The sequence below is a fragment of the Crocuta crocuta genome, unplaced genomic scaffold (genome assembly GCF_008692635.1).
Source record: "Crocuta crocuta isolate KB4526 unplaced genomic scaffold, BGI_CrCroc_1.0 scaffold39, whole genome shotgun sequence".
In the NCBI taxonomy this organism is placed as follows: Eukaryota; Metazoa; Chordata; class Mammalia; order Carnivora; family Hyaenidae; genus Crocuta; species Crocuta crocuta.
The window spans coordinates 2,195,482-2,211,865 of record NW_027533334.1 but is presented as its reverse complement, the minus strand read 5'-3'; the positions used below and the strand labels follow the sequence as shown (position 1 = coordinate 2,211,865).

Sequence of the window (16,384 nt, the reverse complement as noted above, 5' to 3'; positions counted from 1 at the left end):
ATTACTGAGATTTCGACCTTTGTGCCTGATGGTTACGGTCCCTAATTACGTCTCTAGTTTCTCTCTTTCCCCCCAACATCTATACTCCAAATCATGGAATTATTCATCCTCTCTGCACACACCAAGGCTGCATGGTATTGCTTATATTCTACTCCCCACTTAAAATACTTTTTATATTGTTTACACAATGCTGATGGCTTTAAAAAGGAAATTTCAAATGTCAGTGGCTTAACAGAATAAAAGTTCATGTTTTGCTTATGCGGCATTCATATATGTATTCTGATTAGCAGAAAGAAAGAGTCACTCAGACTCTACCAATAAAAACCAGCCATGGCACTGGGGTTGAGAAATGTCATCCTTGTGTGGCAACTCATCTCAAGTGGCCTACTATGGAATTGGGGACACACATATCAGTGAAAAGTTAGCTGTCTTTCTAAAATGACCTTCTATCAAAGGCTTCCAGTGATCTCCAACGAAATTAATTATCCCATCATCTCTAATCCCCAAACACTGTTTATACCTCTCTTCTATTGTTATATTATTATTGCTACTATTATTGCTATCATTTATTATTTACTATCATTGTTACTATCGTTTGTTATTACTATTATTGCTATTAACACTGTTACTTTCACTTGTTATTACTATCATTATGACTACCAGTATCACCATCATTTGTTTTGGAGTATAGCACAAGAAGGGAAGTATCCGTCAAGAGCACACAGGCTTTGTATCCGTTAGACTAGATTTGATTTCTGGCTCTATGGGCCCTTGGCAATTTAGGCCCTAGGTTGTTGTATCTGTATAATGGATATTATAATAAACACCTCCTAGGATTGTTGTAAAAATTAAATGAAATCAGGCATTTAAAATACTTGACAAAATGCCTGCTACATAGTAAGGAGTTATTGGATAGTGAGTAGCTATTGGTTCTGTCTCCCCAGTAAATTATAAATGTACTCAAAGTAGGAAAATTTGTATATTTTCATCGCCCAGTACAGTGCCTGACTCATTAGAAAGGTCTAATAATGTTGAAATGATTTATAGGAGCTGGTCTGGTCTTTGCAACAGAAATATAAACAGAATCAAAACAAATTCACTTTCTCTATTTTTTTCTCTACACAGAAGTAATAGCCATCCATTGTAATTGTCCTCTCACTTATCTGTAAAACTGCAAAGCACAGGGAGAGATGGTTTTAACTCTGCTTCGTCCATGAAGCAACTCGATGTCTGGTTCACGGGTCTCCTGAAAATGAGACTCTAATATTTCCCAGTTGCCAATACAATTCCTCATCATCCAATGCTAAGAGATTCTACCTTAGGTGAGAACCACATTTCTCGTATATTACTTACATTCATTTCTTACATGAAAAGTTTTAAAATCAGGCTTTGGTTTCTGCTGTTTAGATAAAAATCCTTTAATTTTTCTTTATACAATACATATTTAAAAAAAATTTTGGGGGGGGCACTTGGATGGCTTAGTCAATTGAGCGTCTGACTTCATCTCAGGTCATGATCTCACGGTTTGTGAGTTCGAGCCCCACGTTGGGCTCTGCTGACAGCTCAGAGCCTGGAGCCTGCTTTGGATTCTGTCTCCTTCTCTCTCTGTCCCTCCCATGCTCATGCTCTGTGTCTGTCTATCTCTCAATAATAAATAAAACTCTTAAAAAATTTTTTTTATCCTTCTTTCCAGAACTCACTTTCCTTTTCAGAAATGATATCCTGAATTAAATATATACTCTAATACATGTCTAATATTCTCTATAGAAAGACTACTATCTCCTACTGTTAACCATTATGGTTTCTTTAATGCTTGCTCAGTTAAGACATCAGGATTATTCCAACTCAGAAGCAGAGACATGGGGTAGCTAAGTATGCATCTCCCAGGCTAAGTCATGAAAGGAAATGTTTTGCTCCTTTTTGCTTGGCCATGTAGCCACACCCCTAGCACCAGCAGAGAGTATGATCTATGATGTTGGTTGATCAAATACATGAATCATTTAATTAATGATGAATCAACCAACTTGGAGGAGGTGGTGATTAGTCTATATAAAAGATGAAACTCACTGTATTTCCTTTTATACTCTATCTTATTAAGCATTTTGAGACCCCCCACCCCCAAGACCATTGCCAGAACAAATAGAACCATTACTTATATATTGCATGTTTTGTAGCTGACTTCATGTACTTTTGGCAGTTGTAAAACTTGCCTCAGCATTTCAATTCTCAATGTTCTCTAGGAACTTAGGGGCAGAGTGAAGCATGAGTAGTCAGTGCTTCCTGTCCACACCCCTCTTTCTCCACTCAAATAATCTACATATATTCATCATCAACAAGGAATCTAACAGGCACTTAGCGTGGCAGGGATAGCAACAGTTCATGAAACACCCTGGAGAATGACAGGTTTATTAAACTAATACCCCAACTGTGCTTCTAGATTGATATAGTCTGGGGAGAAATCTTGCAGAGTAACCCTTTATAGGGATATCTGCCTTACAGCATGCTAGTATGTACATTATGTCATTGATTTCATACGAAACTATTTGGTGATTGACGCTTAGAGAGATTAATCAATTTGTCCAGGATCACATGGTGAGAAACCCATGAGAACTGACCTTACAGCCTGGGCTTCTTACTCCAAATTAGAGCTGTTTTAGGATTTTCCTTTGCTGCTTGTAATGACAATGTTCCTGCTGGAAGCTTATTGAGTATTCTACCCTCACCTATTTTCTGCACGTGTAAAACTCACCCAAAGGAGTAGAATTTTGACAAGCATTCATTCATTGGTTCTCATATCCAACAACTACTTATTAAGTATGTTTTACCTTCTAGGCACTGTACTAAGTGGTAGGATATAACACTAAATGGCATAGACATGATCTTTGCCCTCTTGGGGCTCATAATCCTATGCAAGGTGAGAAATAGAATACAGAAAATTAAAAACTCAGATTCTGCTCATGCATCACAGTGATGGCAGCAGCAGACCCAACTTAACCTTGTGACAGAGGAGAAAGGGATCCACAGGCTGTCATCTGCATGGATTGTGGCTGCCATGTTGGGCCTAGTAATTAGAAACTGTGGTAGTGTCATTTCAATTGCTAAATAATTTGCTTCTAAGTCATTTGTGTGATGGGAATAGTGTGTGTACATATTTTTACAATATTACACTGAAATATTTTTTTAAAAACTCATATTCTGGTAAGTGTAATAAGTGTTAAATGAGAAATATACCGAAGCTTGTAGTAATGGCTAGCATGTATTCAGTGCTTTACCATACTTAAGGTTCTATTCAAAGTGGTTTCCATGTATTAACTTATTCAGTCTTCAGACAGCCATATACAATGAGAACTGTTATTATCCACATTTTTCTGTTAGATATTCCAGAGAACAGAGAGGGTAAGCAATTTTCCTAAGAAGCTGTGGCTCCAGAGTATATGTCCTAACCACTATAAGAGGGGCATTATAAGAGGTACAACCAAGTTGAAGCCAAAGACTGGGGAATATTCTGAGAGACTGCTATATAAATTATGCCTCTGTTTTCCTATCTGTAAAGTGGGGCAAAGGAAATTTCTACCACATATTGAAATTTCTTCAAACAGTAAATATGTAAAGTCATAATATGACACATGTGTTTATTGTAAACACTCCATAAATTGAACCACTACCAATGTTCTTATCAAAAGTATTAGTAAATGGAGACAGCAAAATTGATAGTGAGTTAAATCAGTGAAAGTGAACTGAGGTAGCATAGTGTTCTGAAAGAAGGGATGGCAAATGTGAAGGCTCAGAGGTGAAGAAAACACAGTAAGATCAAATACATATCTGGACTGTATATTATGACCTCTTTCATAGTCTGGAAATTATTCTCCTTGGGCATGTAAATACTACTGTTTTTTGCCAATGGATAGGGTGCTGCCTGATGACAAAAGCCAGAAAAAGTTTTCAGTTTAAATTTGCCACTAAGTTGATAGAATTTTATTTTCTACCTATGAGAGTGATGATGATGAATAGATTTGTAGTGGAAGTAATATCTCTGAAAACATTTCCTCATCTGCATCTTCATCAGCACCTCTAAAAGTCACTGGTATTTAAAAAAATTTTTTTTTAAGAATTGTTTTTATTTTTTACATTTATTTATTTTTGAGAGACAGAGTAAGACAGACCATGAGTGGGGGTGGAGCAGAGACAGAGAGAGAGAGAGAGAGAGAGCGAGAGCAGGCTCCAGGCTCTGAGCTGTCAGCACAGAGCCCAATACGGGGCTGGAACTCATGAACTGTGAGATCATGACCTGAGCCAAAGTCAGACACTTAATTGACTGAGCCATTGAGGTGTCCCCCAAAAGTCATTGGTATTAATGTCAATAACCATTAGTGCTGCATAGATTAACTTGAACACCTGAACTTCTTCCATATACAATGCTGCTTCACTCTTGACTCTGAACCCTCATGTCTCTTTGTAACTATTACATTGTTAAAGAGCAGACTTGTTTAAAAACTACCACAGGTTTCCAGTTTAACATGCCAGATTGACCACCTGTATTTATTTGCACTTTCTCTACAAACCTCATTCAATGGCACGAAAGGCATCAACACACAAGAAAAAGAGATTGTGAGAGAAGATGAGAGCAGATGAGTCATGTCAAAAAAGTTGTTAAGTAAATGTCAAGAGACTGTGTTGAACCGAAAAAGTTGATAGCTGAGTATTTGGAGAGGTAGAGTGGAAAGCCACAAAGGGACAGCATGCTACTCATATTATATGCCTCTGAGAGTCAGGGATTGAAAGTAATATGTACTTCCAAAGGGAAGAGTAGAGATATAAGTCCAGTTCTGGCTTGGTTGCATGCTTTTGAAAGATAGGATGACACTTTTTATATTCCCTTCTCCACCCAAGCTGAAGACTAGAGTTTTCATTTCTGGAAAGGACAGAGGATCTGGTATCTATACCAGTAGGTAAAGCAGAAGGAGGTGTAAGTGCTACATGGAAACAGGGAGTTCAGGAAAGTTACATTTGAACATAGAAACCCTCATACCCCTTTTCTATTTTCATTCCCAGAGCAAAAAAGCTTCCATCTTTCCACTCAGACAGAAGAGAGAAGAATTTCTCTCTGAGGAAACTGACCCACTTGAGAGAAAGGCTTATGAGAGTAGACATTTAAGATTTCACATTCAACACTGATAAGTCTGGAGAGCACCCACCAGCCAGTTCCCTTACCAGAGCTCACTATTTCCTTACCAAAGCCCATCCATGTACACAGATGCATTCAAAACAGCAGTTTGCCACTTTACTGAAGTTGGTAGGGACCCAAAGATTACTTGATGTTTGAGAAGAGACTTTAGCATAAAAGACAATGACTAAAATAAACAGGAAAAGTGAAGCCAAGGGCAGAAAAAAGCATACAGGGAGTGGAAGAAATTTCAAAGAAACTGTACATATTATCTCAGGAGAAGTAAGAGAAGACATTGAATACATGAAATGAAACCAGGATGCTATGGTAAGAACAATTCAGTGTATTATAAAGGACTTTGGAGAATTAAAGTTATGAAGCAGGCATTAAAAACTCATTATAAAGGTTGAATAATATATTTAAGCAAACCTTCCAGAAGAAAGAACAAAAAATTAAAAATAGAAAAATAGAAGTGGAAAGGACAATAAAATTAGAAGATCATTCTAGGAGTTCCAATATCCAAAAATGTTGAAGTTACCTCAGAAGATAATGTAGGAAATGATGGGAAAGAAATTGTTAGAGATATAATGCAAGGAAAATTTCCAGAACCAAAGAATAATAATTTTTAGATGTAAAAGTATTACTAAGTAAAAATATCCATCATGTCAGAAGCCCATAAAAATGCTAATTGTGCATCCCAAATCTATGAAATTCAGAACAGCAAATAAAGAGGAAATCCTAACAGATTCCAGAGACAAATATACAAATGAATAGGTTACAAGGTCACATATAAAGAAGCAGGGACAGAAATGACTTCAGGCTTTTCAATAGCAACCTTGGAAGCTCAATGACAACATTCTGAGAGAGAATGATTCTCAGTCTAGAAATCTATAGTCATCAAAACTGTCAATAAGTGGGGCGCCTGGGTGGCTCGGTTGAGCGTCTGACTTTGGCTCAGGTCATGATCTCATGGTTCGTGGGTTTGGGCCCCGCGTCGTGCTCTGTGCTGACAGCTAGCTCGGAGCCTGGAGCCTGCTTTGGATTCTGTGTCTCCCTCTCTCTCTGACCCTCCCCTGGTCATGCTGTCTCTCTCTCTCTCTCTCAGAAATGAATAAAACATTAATCAGTTGTCAAGGTAGAATAAAAATGTATCTAGTCAAGCAAGGTCTCAAAAACTTAGCCCATTAGTACCATTTCTTTTTACATTCTCTCTCTCTTTTTTTTTTTTCCCGTTTGTTTGTTTGTTTGTTTGTTTGTTTAGAGAATCCCAAGCAGGCTCTGCACTGTCAGTGTGGAGCCTGATATGGGCTCAAACTCATGAACCATGAGATAATGACCTAAGCCACAATTAAGAGAAATTGCTCAACTGACTGAGACACCTGGGTGCCCCTCTTTTGTCTTTTTTTTTAAGTTTTCCTGGCTTTACTGAAGTATAATTGACAAATAAAATTGTACATATTTAAGGAGTAGGACATGATGATTTGATATGTTTTATACACTGTGAAATGATTACCACCATTACCAGGTTATTTAACACATCCTTCACCTCACACAGTTACCATCCCTGCATATGTATATGTGGTGAGAATATTTAAGATCTACCCTCTTTGCAAATTTCAAGTATACAATACATATTATTAAGTTACATACTGCTACAGTGTTGTACATCAGGCCTCCAGAACTTATTCACCCTGCATGAATGCAACTTTGTATCCTTTGACAAACATCTCCCCATTTCCTCTCACCCCCAGCCCCTGGCAGCCATCATTTTACTGTCTGCTTTTATGAGTTCAACTATATTTTTACATTTTTTACCAAGGATCAACCTACATTGATACATCATAATCACTTGAAGTCCATAGGTTATACTACATTTCACTCTTGGTGTTGTACATTCTATGAATTTGACAAATGTATCACCACATATATCCACCATGATAGTATCATACAGAGTATTTTTGATGTCCTAAAAATTCTCTGTTCTCTGAACACCTTTGACTACAACTGATCTATTTATTGTCTCCATATTTTGCCCCTCTTGTCATACAGTTGGAATTATATAGTAAATAGCCTTTCACACATTGGCCTCTTTCACTTAGTAATATGTATTTCATGTTCCTCCTTGTCTTTTCATTCATTGTTAGCTCATTTCTTTTTAGCACTGAATAATACTCCATTGTCTGAATGTACTATAGGTTATGTATCCATTCATCTACTAAGGACATCTTGATTGCTTCTAAGTTTTGTCAATTATGAATAAAGCTGCAATAAACATCCATGTGCACATTTCTGTATGGATATACATTTTCAGTGCCTTCGGGTAAATACAGAGGAGTGGAGCTTAACTTTAATAGAATACTATTCATTCTTTAAGGAGGAAATTCTGATATTTGTGACAATGTGGATGAACCTGGAAGACATTATGCCAAGAAAAATAAGCTAGATAGAGAAAGACAAATACTGCAGACTCATTTATATGTGCAACCTTAGCACCATTTCTTATGGACATACTGGAGGGTATGTTTCACAAAGGCAATAACCAAGAAAGAGGAAAATCTGGGGCCTGGTAAAAACAATGCAAAACAAGAGAAGTAAAAAGACTTCTCAGAAAGACGGCAAAGGAAGTCTCAAGATAACTGCTGTGCAGTTTGCCTCTAGAATCATCATCCAGGCTGGAGCAAGCAAAGGGAGGCTCTAGGTCAACTGATGTCAATCCATCATATGGACACACGTTTGCCGGCAGTGTTGCTGATGAGCAAAGAAGCCTATACCTCAGAGCAAGCAGTAGCTTGCATAGAGATTGTGAATGGGTAAAATTGTGCTACTAGCTAATTTGTATTTCCTTTAGAGGAAAAAAAGGAAAGAGCATGATATCCATGCCTAGTAGTTGTTTTGCACAAATTTGTTTTTTTGGTTTTGTTCTTTTTTAACAAGAGAACATATGGAATGCTAACCAGATGATTTGGAAAAGCTCTATTTTATCCTTACTATTGTATATTTCAAGTGAATGCTACACTATTTTCAAAATGCCACTACCATTATAATCTTCAAGAAAGACTAAAAAGACTCTTAGCAACCACTCAGTCAAATTCATGTGTATCCTAACTTGGTTGTGGTTGGTGTTATTGCCCTTAGAGGCGGAGCTTTGTGCCTTATTCTGGGACAATTTGTTGAGGATTCAGAAATATGACACTCTATTTGGACATAAGTGACTTAGCTTGTAGTATGGATGTTACCTGGATAAAACCCTGTGCAGGTACATTGCATGGACTCTTCCTAAAGTAGCCTTCAAAGCAAAGTACAACAATTGCAAGACTCTGACATTTTACTTACATCTTTCACATATCAGAGGGACCCACACATCCTAATTGTCTCTTTTCTTTAACTCTGCCATCTCAGAGATTTTCCAATACGAAACCTTTAAAATTCTCCCTGAACCCAGACCAGGAGTCTTCTCCATGTTATGCCCCTGGATATTCTTCTTCCTCAACTCTTTATACTGTAGATCAAGTTAATTCCTTGGCTTGATTCCTCATCTAGATTTTTCCATAACAAAGAAGAATTCAATAACTGACTGGTAAGGAAGAATTCATTTTCCATTTTCTCCTTTAGAATCCCGTATCTTTTTATCCATTTTCTTGATAGAGCCTCATAACAAAGACAGACCATACTTCAGAAAACAAGGAGACATTTTATCCTGATTTTTTTTGATCCTCAAAAGACAAAATTATTTTTGGTAAAGAGGGAAGTATGAGAATGCCCACACGTTAAGAAATTCTGCAGGTAGGGAAAAGTTTTCATTTGAGAATTTCAGAAGTGCTGTAATTCTTATATCCACGTAAGCACTTAACACACACCGGAAATCCTGTTTCTACCACTGTCAGCAACACTGCCCGTTGTCCTGCTTCTCCATCTGAACAATGGAAGAAAGCTCTTTACATCCAGAAAATATACTGATTGAAATATCATCTTTGGGAAGTCTGTTCTAAAGACACTAATTGATATTGTTTGAGGAAGTGTAAGTGTCTGTCATGAAAACCATTTTAACGGCTGACTTGTTTTCTTCTTTACTTTGCTTAACTTGGCAGAGTGTTAACTTCCCCCTTAGAAAACCTCCTATTTTGATTTATGAATGTTTTCAAATTTTTAAGATTCTCCAAACCGTTGTTTCACCTGTAAGTAGAGAGATAGCTTGGTTGGCCAGCTGCCTTGCGTGACTCTGTGCCAGGCAATGAATAATGCCACGTTCAATATTCTAAATTTGTGTTCCAAATTCTGAATTTCCAATGAGCTGCATGGAACTCTACTGATAAGTGACTGATTTTCCCTGCAAGGATTGTCTTATTTTAAACTTCAAATTTAGTTGCCTTACTTTATGCAAGGCAATTCTGAATGGATTTTAAAGTGAAGATGAAGACTATTCATACTTTTCTAAACCTAGAAGGCAGAAGAACTCAGCCAATGACGGGGTGCATCTTATCTAAGAGGACTACATGTCTTAGCAGTAGTACACAGGGAACACTCTTTCTTTTGAAAGAGTGCTAGCCAACCTTTAATAGAAACCTCAGATACAAAGTATTACCAAAGTTGCTAGTATTTTCCCCCAAAGGATTTCTACACATTTAAAAATATAAACATATTTATGTGCATGGAACCAGAGCTGAGGAAGCGATAATGAATCGTACGAGTGACCAGATATTTCTTCAAACCTAAAGTAGGTTGATTTGAAACACTAGAATTTGGATGGACTTAAAAATATTATGTACCCATTTTTGTCTTCCTCTGCAATTTTTTCTAGGTCATATTATAAGTACCAGGATAATGCGAGAAAGCTTTTCTGAGAGCCTTTCCAGCATAAGGAAAAAGGAAAGATTGCCAACAGTTGCTTGTCAGAAAATGTCTGTGAGGATTCCAAACCAACTTTGTGAACTCGAGCATCATTATTTTTTCTTTTCTTTTTCATTTCCAGAATGTGTGTCAGCCAAGACCGTACCTAACTGGACCTGAACTGGCATAGATTATCCAGCTCATTTAGATAATATAGGTGGTTTGAGTATGAGTGCTTAGACAGTTCACATAGCTGTCTAGACTAATCTGGGTTGACCAAATTACTGCACACTTGCCCGTGTGCCTTTAGGTTTGTAAACCTGTCAAGACATTAAAAACCGGCAATCAAGATTCTGGGTGTTTTTTTTTTTTTTCCTAATTCATGTTTAAAATATATTCAACACCATTAACCAGTTGGTTTCATATACTACATATTTTGACTTAAAGGTATAAGAGATGGCTTTGTATTGAATATAGAGACCACTGCTATAGGAGAAGTGACCAGACTAATTTCTTTCCTGTAATGGAAAGGTCCAGTCTGGTCTCTTTGTGTCTGGAACTGACTGAGAATGCAGGATTCTTTCATTGTCTTTGGTAATACCACATTGCTAATTGATATTTGTACATCATTGGAAAGGTGAAATAAGACTGGCAATAAAATTTCCAATAGCTACTGAACTAGGAGGAAAATACAGCAGAGAGGAGTCAAGATACTTGTCATATTACTTCCCACTGGATTCCAAATGGAGAACTGTGTTAGTGATGGTTAACATTTTGGATCAGAGTTCAGTTGACAAACTTTTTTCCCCAGCCAATTAGGTGAGTGTGCTTAGTATTGCTTACCCTACTGAGAACAGGAAAAAGGATACAATACCAATAAACGGGGACCGAAGACCACTTCAGATTTTGTTCTGCCCTAGAATTTGGGGATAGTGTTGGAGACCGCTGGATACATACACAGAACCCACCATGAACTTGCTGAATAGGCACCAGAGTGCCCAACTTAACTGTTTGTCAGCCTTCATTTTGAGGATCATCTTATTAAACAGACCCATGAAATATAACAAAGCATTGTAAATTAAAAGAACAAAGGAGTCTCTTGCATTAACATAACTTTTTCCTACTTCCATCCCAGCAATGACTCCTTGAGGGGGATTACATGGTTTTTCATGGAGTTGTAGGAAAGTACTTTGAATGCTGGAGGTAGAATGGTGGCATCTGGGGGAGAGTCTGTGTCCTGCCTCCCGCACACCCATGGTATGACAAAAGCCAGTGGCACAAAGAGCCTCAGATAGAAAATGGGTGTGAGATACGGGGTCAGTAGTCACTGTGCACATCTCTGAGAGACCACTTGAATGTGTTGACTGGGACAGACCGCACTGGCCAACGTTCACCCATGTTCAGTATATCAAGAAACATAAGAACCATAGCAACCATTGGTGGAAGAAGTTGCTACTCACCCTGTGTTCTGGCACTACCTTTGTCCATTAGTTTTGCATCACACAAAATAGAGTCGGGTGCTGCAAAGACTAAGATTGAAATTCTCATCAGCCCAGAGGTTGAGGCTTTGAAACAAACACAATTTGATTCAGAGAAAGAAAAAAGAAAAAAAATGACGCTCTGTAAACTTTGATATTTCAGTCTTATAGTCACACATTTTGGAGGTGAGAGCTACAGAGCACCAACTTTAGTGCATGGCTTATGACAGGCAGTCCTTCTCCTCCAACAAATGTCTATTGCATATTTACCCTGCACCAGCCCCTGTGCTACATGTCAGGCAAAGTGAGGCATGAAAAACAAGCAGCAGCCCTGTTCTAGAGGGAAAGAGGCATATTAAATGACTAAATACCTGATTGATTTTTAGTTTCATGAGGAGATCGAGTCTTAGGACAAACTTGACTCATAGCTGAGGTCAAAGCCAAGGGAATTGCAGGGATGTAGAACCAGAATCCTGATGAGACGGTGAAAGTCTGGAATAAATCCGTGTTGGTAGTCCTACTCTTGGACTTTCAGCTACAGATGAAAGAAGTTCCCCTACAGACAGGCAGACTCACTCACTCACTCACTCACTCACTCACTCACTCACTCATCTTGTCTTGAAGCCAGTTAGAGAATTCTGACACTAGAAACCAAAAGAATTCTTTACTACAACACCAAGGAAAAAGAAAATAAGAACATACCAGATGTATATCATATTTAAGGGTGGTAGAAAAATAAAAAAAGCCATAACAGGAAATGTAAGCATGTTCCCATAGTCTAAAGACCAGAAAGGGAAGCTGCGGAAAGAAAGGCACTATGTGCAAAGCCTTGTAAGGTATATAGTGTTTTTGTTGGATAAGTTAAATAAATTCTGGAAATCTATCGATATAATGAAGTGGACACTTTTAAAGGAGATGTGGGGATTGGTATAGGAAGCTTCCAGTTCTTGAGCATTCGTAGGAAAGAGTGACGGGGAGCGGGTGGGTACGTGTGGCTCAGAAGGAAACAACAGAGAAGAACAGCCTATAAGAATCCATTATATTATAGAACATAGCTCTAGAATCTGGAGATTCATGAAAATTTCTAAGAATTATAAAAAAGGGGTTTCAAAAAGCTATAGAATATGCTCTCCTAGATGACCTCGGCCTAATGCCATGATAGATTCACTGACACTCTTCATCCTGTTTCGAAAACAACTGTGCCAAAAACTACAGCCCACTGAAGGCTCATGGTTCTTAGGCTCTTTCTAGAATGCCTATGAGGAATAGGCAGAGTCCTGGACCAACTCTTGGAGTTGTGTGCATCCTAACACCCAATTGTGTTTCTTTTCAGTTTATGCCACTTTAATATGCTGTGGTAGTTAAATATTATGCAAGTTCATGAAATGACTAGGAAAGGAGTTTTTAAGAAATTAATACTGAATTAAATGTTTCAGAAAGACTATAAAGATGAGCTGCTAAAAAATAATAAGTGAAATCACTTCATATTATAACCAAAAGAGAAATAAAAGATGGCAAAAATCTAGGAGATTATTGCCCTTGGGTTGTTTTTCTGGTGTTATAAATTTTTATTGCACTTGAAGGAGCCAAGAGTGGAAGACTATATAGCTCATGTTGTAGAGATATGGTATATGCAAGAAAGTAGTGCAGAGCTCCAAAGAGGGGATTCATGCTCAAAGGCATAGTGAAACAGTGTATACTGAAATTGTTTAACATACACACATGAAACCACCAGCTACTACAGCTAGATCACATTAAGGGAAGCATTTCTACTATGTTTTCAGAGGAAAACCAATGAGAAGGAGCAAATCTTCTCTATAGGACACTTGGGTTAGGATAACTGATAAACTGTCTAGACAAGCACTACTCAACTTTATTTTTGTCCCATCTGTCTGAGACATATTTACATCAGAAATAATAAAGCAATCCTAGTCAAGAGGGAATTAAACAAACAGTGCAGGTAAAAGAGTGCCAAGATGTTTTAAAGTTCAATTTTCCAGCTTTAATGAATTTATCCCAAGGATTTCAAGAGGAGCTATAGCTAACTCTAAGCAATGATGGAGAATGAAGAAATGATTGAGGACTTGTTCCAAGTTTTCAAAAGGGAATCATTTGAATACTATATATTAAAGACTAGTATGATTGCTTCACTGCCTAGGGAAACACTAGAATGGATTATTAAAGGTATTATTTGCTGTCATTTAGAAACAAAATTGGTGATCACTTAGAAATCACACCAAAACAACCTCACATCCTTCCTCTTATTGTTATTCTTTTCTAATATGATTATGAAGCCATAGGAAATGATGAGGAAAACTCCAACATATGTCTTATAATGCTCTGGTAGACAAGATGAGGAAATGTGATAATGTGCTAGGAGCAGACACTGGCGGAAGGGCTGTATTCAGACCGGAGGGACCAGAAGATGAAAGCCAGTTGGAAGAGAGGCTTTTAATGGGGCCTGGGTTTTCCACTGTGTCTTGTCTTAGCCAACCTCTCTATCAAATATTGCCATTCAAATCTTTAGGTGACAAGAAAGTAGGAGAAGGCTTAGTATAAAGGACCAAAGAGATCATGATGAAGGAGAATAATAGGCTGAAATCTCTTAAACTAAAACCGAGGAAGACTGGATTTAATTAGGTATAATTCATGCAGTTATGGGGAGTTGAACTTGAAACTAATTTATTCAGGTTGGTTCACAAGGAAACCTTGTAGCAGGTACAGAGTCACTATTAAGGGGTCTTATTGTTTATGTTGGCAATGTCTACCTTATAAAATATTGAGATTAAAATTATTAGCCATTAGACATAGTCTCTGGGGGAAGTGAATGTGTGTGTGTAATAGTCTCAATCCTCATCCCAGACAGTTTCGGGCATCCTGCACAGAGTGGAAGATAGCTAATGGGGGAAATCTGGGCATTGTGTGGATAGTCAGAATACTAGAGACCTAAGCTTCAGGTCACAATTATGTGCAATCTCGCCATATGGAAAAGTGTGTTAAGGGAAGTGTAGCAAGAGGAAATACCATGAAAACTAGCCAGCATTCAGGTACCTATGGCTGGGACCTAAAGCTGGGCTCATGGCAAACGACAGGGAAGGAATCTAGACACCTCTTAATTGATTGATTCAGTAGAGGTAGGAGAAAGGAGTCTGGGGTTGACAAGAGAGACCATGTAAAGAGAGTAAATCTATAGATGTACTATGCTTGAATCCTTCCCTAAAGATCAGTAGTTCTTTGGGGCTACCTGGGTAGCTCAGTTGGTTAAATGGCTGACTCATGATCTCATGATTTTGTGAATTTGAGCTCTGTGTTGGGTTCTGTGCTGACAGCACAGAGCCTGCTTGGAATTCTCTCTCTTTCTCCCTCGCTCTCTGTCCTTCCCCCAATCACACTGTCTCTCACTGTCTCTCAAAAATAAATAAACTTTTAAAAAATTATATATAAAAAGAAAATCAGTAGTTCCTCTATTTGGCTGGGCCTCACTTTGGACTTTCCAGTGATACCCAGCAGCATTCACCTATCATTGTTTTGGCAGCACTCACCTGATTTCCATGTGGGAATCTCCTCCCATCCACTGTGTAGTCCGGGTGGAACTGCAAATCAGGCCACCCTGTCCTTCTCTAACCAGTGCAGGCACGTCACCCAAGATAAGCCCAAGGTGAGATGCAAGAATAAATATAAATAAGGTGAAAACACTTTTCATATTTGATCCTTCAAGAGATCTGTTGATGTCCATACTTTCTGGATTTGGTCCTCCTGTCTTCCCATTGAACTCTGCAACCTTCCAAAGAAGTTACTTTCTGCTGGAAGGAAAGAAATTTGAAGCAAAACCATGACATAACATGTTAGGAATATATACTTGGGTATTTGTTTACTAAAACAGACTTCAAGTATCTTTCTGAAGAAAATTTTGGCTTTTCCTGTGGATACCCTAGGAACCTACTCAGGGCTGCCATTCTCCACTAAATCATTTTGACACATTTGTGTATCATCACCAATTGTGTTGTGTAGTGAATGATTCATCTCTGTAAAGTGGTGATGTGTGTGAGTGGTTTATGTTTTCTTATAAAGTAAATCAGATTCAAGGCTTTCTCTTACAAGGTCACTCACACTCAGTTGCAAATAGACTTTCTTATTTAAAATTTTTAATTAACTAGTTAAAATGTTCATTGAAGTATAGTTGAGATAGAATATTACAGTAATTTCAGGTGTGCAACATACTGCTTCAACAATTACATACACCACAATGTACTCACTATGATAAGTATAGATACCATCTGACACCACACAGAATTATTACAATATTATTGACTACATTTCCTATGCTGGCTTTCTTAAGTGGGGAGAAAACTCTAGAATGACTGGTAATAATGAAATCATTCACATCATGGTGTAGGCTAATAGGAATGTGTCCTGCATGGGGACCTGCTCACTGTGTGCTCACTACTTTTGAGAGCACAGTGAAGTCATCAGTTCTTATTAAAGGACCAGCTGAGAGATGAGTAATATTATCTTTAGGAATCTAGATTCCATCCTGGATAAATCTTCCCAGCCTGAGGCTATATGACTGGACCATAGTACTTCGGCTGGTTGTGGAAACACTCTACTGACACATGCTTTAAGCATTTTGCCCTTTATCATATTTTAAGGACACATGAAAAAAAAAAAACCTCCACTAAATTCTTTCTGCATGTCCTCTACAAATATTGCTGAGGACATTGTTTTCAACAAATATTTTTTGAATACTTTATATGTTTCAGATGCCATGATAATCCTTAGGTACACAATAAGAGTGAAGGCAGAATCAGTTATTGAACTCATGGAACCTACATTTTAGAGGGAAAGAATCATTAATCAAGTAGTTACAAAATAACAGAGATATGACTGCCAATTACTAATTGGTATAGAGAAAAGG

At 37.8% G+C, this 16,384-nt stretch overlaps 1 protein-coding gene across 2 annotated transcripts in view; it reads left to right on the top strand.

Annotated features, from left to right (window-relative positions):
• LOC144218377 (uncharacterized) overlaps positions 1-10,327 on the top strand; it is a 220,210-nt gene extending 209,883 nt beyond the window's left edge. The window contains exon 6 of one of the 2 annotated variants that reach the window (XR_013331132.1): positions 10,134-10,327. The gene's annotated coding sequence lies outside the window, so the exon portion shown is untranslated. Of the gene's footprint in view, positions 1-9,962; positions 10,114-10,133 lie in introns of those variants that run through there. The other variant, XR_013331133.1, reaches the window with a different exon arrangement.
• The last annotated feature ends 6,057 nt before the right edge of the window (positions 10,328-16,384 follow it).